Genomic DNA, 6,000 nt, shown 5'->3' with positions numbered 1-6,000 from the left:
TATGATAATCTAAGAGGCAAGTAATATATTTATTTGGTTATTTATTGCCTTAGTAATTTCGAAATAATTGTGTTTGCTCGCAAACGAAAAAAAAACCGACTTCAATTACATCGACGAGTAATACAACGTAGATCGACGAAAAAATACTCAAGTAACTGCGCGTTATCAAAGATTACTCAAAAAGTAGTTATCAGGTCTCAATGAAATTTATATGTGACCACATGACAAACATCAGCTTTCGATTAAATTAAAAATTATTAAAATCGGTACACCCAGTAAAAAGTTATTGCGGATTTTCAAGAAGTTCCCTCGATTTCTCTGGGATCCCATTATCAGATCCTGATTTCCTTATCATGGTCCTAAACTAAAAATATCTTCTTTCCAACAAAAAAAGAATTATCAAAATCGGTACACCCAGTAAAAAGTTATTGCGGATTTTCAAGAGTTTCTATCAATTTCTCTGGGATCCCATCATCAGATCCTGGTTTCCTTATCGTGATACCAAACTAGAGATATTTCCTTTCCAACAAAAAAAGAATTATCAAAATCGGTACATCCAGTAGAAAGTTATGCGGTATAATACAACGTAGGTCGACGAAAAAAGCGTCAAGTAAAAACGCATTATTAGATATAACTCGAAAAGTAGTTGTTAGATCTCAAATAAATTTAAATGGGACCAATTGGCACACACCACTTTTCGATCAAAAGAAAATTTGTCGAAATCGCTCCACCCAGTCAAAAGTTCTGATGTAACATACATTAAAAAAAAAAAAAAAAACAGTCGAATTGAGAACCTCCTCCTTTTTTGGAAGTCGGTTAAAAAAAAGTAAATAAATGATCACGAACTTCATAAATCTATGTTATTATCATAAAAAAATAAAAGTAAATTGTAAAATTACATTAACGAAAAATTTATATAAAGACAATTTCGTATTTATTAAAGCGTTGTTTTTGTTTGTAATTCGTATTTTAACGAAACTTACGCGAGGACTTCTAATGTGTAAACCACAAATTGGAACGCGGCGCTATGCGAACTAACTGAAACAGGTAAACTAAGTTAGTTGCTTGTCACGTTGAAGCTAAACAATCTAAGTTTTATGTGAAACATTATGTTAATATGCACATTGTAACATTGTTATCTTTTTAATAGAAACTATGTTGTGTGTTGTTGCAGCTTATAGTTGTCTAAAATATTTCTAACAAGCTGACCCAGCGTACATCGAGCCGCCATTTTTTTTCCATTAATATTTCAATATTATTTTCATAAAAGCTTTGAATGAAACTTGAAAACTGAAAATAAAGAACTCAGAAATAATTCAGATTAATGCAGTCGTTTGAAAGTTATGCACGTAGAAAGTTTCGGTGATTAATTTTTATTTATATAAAGATGTGGGTAGTTTAATGTAGTTCATGGATCAAAATCCGCTATTATCGGTTGTTTTGGTAGGTGGTAATCGTTATCACTAAGCCTCGTTATTACTAAGAGCCCATACAGGATCGAAGAGATTGTACTCATTCGATTTTGATAGCATGACCTTTTACTTAAAATCATTGTTTTATTTTCCTTGAGTTTTCAATATCTACTGACCTGGTCAAGTTTATATTGTTGCAATACAAAGAATTAGTTAAAATTTTCATTGCTACAGCGCTCCTGGTTTCTGCCAAGCTACGTTGTTAAATCTCTTGTGACTTGTATTTGTTGATTCCTACGAATTACTGCCACAGCACTATGTGTATAGAGCAATTATGTTTTGCTTGAAAAAGAGGTAGCGATTAATTTCTCCCATGATTTTTTTGCTTTTTCAATAGTACAAACGACTAAAACTATACGCTTGTTTATTTACGATTTCAATTATTAATATTTTATAATACATTATTTATTTCAATTTGATTATATTAATATCAGCTCAAGTGTGTTTTTAGTATTTTTTATATAAATAGATATAAAAAAGATCTCAATACCCTTCTTAAAGTAGCATTACTAATACGATGAAGGTAAAATTAATTTCTAAATTTATTATTTTTCATTTATTATTTAACGACAAGACAATGAGACAAAAAAAAGAAGAGAGATGTATGTATTTGCAGTAGTAGTTAAAACAAAATATATAAATATATTAATCTTACATCTACTAATTAGTTATGGAACCCTAATCCCACGAATATGCTGACGTACCAAACTGATGAAAGCTTCCCAAGCGACCACTTCTCGAACTCCCCGTATTAGCCGATATCTTCATATTAGCCTTTCAATGTCCCTTTATTTTAATTTCTAATTTTATTAATTGTAATATTATTTTAATCACTCTTTAGTACTACTTCGACTAAAGCAGTCTTTAGTTATAGATAATTATTGTATTAATGTATAATGAATAATAATTATTCGTTTTTTTTTCAATCTCTTGACTGCTGCAAACGTAATTATTTTGATTCGAAAAAGCCGCCATAATGAAAAAGCATCGGTAAATAAAAACAACCGTTTTTAGGTATCCAGTAGCCATTTTCAAATAGAAAATTCCAAAACAAATCTGGCTTACACTATACACTTTCAATAAGGAAAAAAAAAATGTTTTTCGGCCTCGTCCGATCAAAGGACGTCCAAAGGCGAGCGTACTCTGAAGCCGTGAAATTGGCTTGACGGCACGTACGTAGCATTATACCACTCCTTACAAACGACAGCTGTTCGCAAATATCCACCGATATTTCTAATATTGTACCGATGAAATATTTGCAATCGAAATCACTTTGTTGCGTACTGATTTACGACCGCGACTCCGCGAAGATTTCTGTTTGTGAAGTAACTAGACGTAGGACGAGTAGAGAGCTTGTAACTTGTATTTTACCACACTTATTTATCAGAATTTCCTTTTTATTTTACACTAATGTATATTACTAATTTCTACGTAGAATATTATGGCCTGTGACTCCTACAGAATATGAGATTAAACGAGTAATTTATGGTTTTTTTTTTGGAAGAATAGGCTCTTTTCGAGGAATTTTGTAACCTTTGTTATGACAAAGAACATACATTTTAGAGATAATTAATTTAAGATTAATTGACATACATTGAAAAGATAATTGTATTTACACACACATTTTATTTAATAGACTTTTAAGTTCAACTATCCTACGATTCTTCTTTCCGTGTTCCATTTTGTACAATTGTGGAGTGGTGACTTTTAACCCTATTTTTATTACTAATTAAGTCCCTGACTGTGTTGATTCTTTATGTGTACAATGTACGAGTATATCCTAATCGGGTTTGATCCTCACGTATGAAACATTTTTGTATAGGCCCTATAAATATACGCTGTCTCGATTCCTATCTGGGGGGCCGCTGACTACGCTGATAAATAAGTAAAAAAAAAAGTATTAACCCGATTTTGTAACCATTTTCTGTACAAATAAGTACAATGATTATCAACAAAATTAACATAATTTTCAAATGCAGCAAAACATGGTAAAAATATAAAATTATACAAAACGTTTAATATTAAAAATACAAACTATGACAGCTGCATAAGTTCGCTTGAACTAAAATCATGAACTAGGAATCGAACCGCATAATAAACAACGCTACAGCGATGTAACAACTGATTGAATTTGTACTCGTTTTTTATTTTATTTTTACGTTTCAGGGCTTGGACATTGTGAGGTTTGTTTGACTAGTTTTTTTTAGTTTGTTGAATATCAAGTTACTTGGTTTGAGATTGTGAGCTAATATAATGCGATACTGCTACGGGTCACAGAGTGAACTTTTGTAGACTATATTTTTTGAATAATTGTATAGTTAAATGCTATTGGTATTTTCTGTTGTTTTCGCATTTAAACAAATGAATGCTTGATATATAAAATAAGTTTCATATTTTTTTTTCAAAACATGAAATGCATTATTTTAGCTACTATAACTTACAAATATAATAAATTTAGTACATACTTCGATTTTTAAATTACTATTACACTTTTGAATTGGGAAGACTAATCAATAAAGACTGCTAAAATATACTAAACAATTTATATATTTTTTTAACAATAATAAGCTCATCAACTTTTTTTTTAATAATATAACAAGAAACTTTTCGCCGTTTCTCCACAATATTTACTAATACAGTATATGAATATAGACAACTGTAGTCTATGAATTAGTGTATGTGATATTTTCTACATGTCTTTAGATTTTTCTACGCTCATTTATTTAAAACACCACCCTTGCATAATAGAAAAACACTTATACGTGATATACAAAATATTTGGTCAGTAAAATGACAAAAAATATTGGTAAGCAGTAAAGATAGTTTTAAGAAATTCAATTGTAGCAGTTGGTAGCCCTGTTCTGGAATTTCCCCAAGGTAGACCGTTGGCGAGCACGCTTTTTTCTCTCTTGTTCTGTATCATTTTCACGTATACGAGTGGTTTAATTGGAAATAGTTGTTTACTAAGCACCAAACAATAGAAATTACAATGACATGCAATAAGTTGTTGTATTCGAAATATTATTGTTACATTTTTTCAGAAGTCATATAACTGTTTTTGTGATTCTTGTCAATTGACTTTTCTAGCTTGAAGGTTAAGACTAATTATTAACTCGAAGGTATGTTTAACAGCTGAACTGAAGTGACCTGTAATCTATCTATCTATAATATATATACAAGCGAAAGGTCACTCTCATCACGAAATCTCCGAAACTATAAGACCTACAAACTTGAAATTTGGCAGGTAGGCTTCTTATAGGACGTAGACATCCGCTAAGAACGGATTTTGTGAAACTCGAGCCCTAAGGGGGTAAAACGGGGGTTGGAAGTTTGTATGAACGTCCTATGTGTTTGAAGTAAGAGACTTGAAATTTCAAATGTAAGCTCTATAGATGGTGAAAAGGTGTCCAAATAATATATCTTTAGAAATCAACCCCTTTTTGGGGTTAAAACGGGGGATCGTAGGTTGCCTTACTGATCACGAAATCTCCGAAAATTTAACAACTATAAACTTGAAATTTGGCAGGTAGGTTTTGTGTAGGACGTAAACATCCGCTAAGAACGAATTTTACGAAACTCGACACCTAAGAGGATAAAACGGGGATCGGAAGTTTGTATGAAAGGCCTATGTTTTTAAAGTAAGAGACGAAATTTAAAATGTATGCTCTATAGATGGTGAAAAGGAGTCCAAATAATGCATCGTAATCTATATATATATAAAAGAGAAAGGTAACTGACTGACTCATCACGAGAACTCAAAAACCGCTGGATGGTCCATCCATCCAGGAACACTCCAACACGCCAATGTGCCAATACGCCAACACGCCAACACGCTAACAGTCCAACACGCCAACATGCCAACATGCCAACACGCCAACACGCCAATACGCCATTACGCCAACACGCCAATACACCAATACGCCAACATGCCAACACGCCAATGTGCCAACACGCCAATGCGCCAACACGCCAATGTGCCAATACGCCAACACGCCAATACGCCAACACGCCAACACGCCAATACGCCAACACGCCAACTCGCCAATGCGCCAACACGCCAATGTGCCAACACGCCAACACGCAAATACGCCAACACGCCAATACGCAAACACGCCAACACGCCAACACGCCAACACGCCAATGCGCCATAACGCCAACACGCCAATGCGCCAACGTGCCAACGCGCCAATGCGCCAACACGACAGGACGCCAACAAAAATAACAAACCTGTTTAATAACGAACCGTTATTTATGATATTATATCTGTCCAGGTCCGGAAGAAGCCACTTCGCCATCTAAGGACATCGTGGCAGGATAGAAAATTGACTTACCCTTTTTGCGCTTGATAAAGCTCCAAAAAGTTTAGGGTTTGAAGATAAAGTTGTTTCCAGGCTATTCAAATACAATTTATAGTCTAGATTATGAAGCTTCGCGCAACGCTCCCTGAGCAACTTAAAAGTAATTAAATCACGAGGGTTGCCATTTTTACGATATTTAAATTTTTCATTGATGACTTTTATCAGTGCTG

This window comes from Melitaea cinxia, chromosome 11 (assembly GCF_905220565.1).
Source record: "Melitaea cinxia chromosome 11, ilMelCinx1.1, whole genome shotgun sequence".
Taxonomy (NCBI): domain Eukaryota; kingdom Metazoa; phylum Arthropoda; class Insecta; order Lepidoptera; family Nymphalidae; genus Melitaea; species Melitaea cinxia.
Note: the sequence above shows the minus strand (reverse complement) of the source record.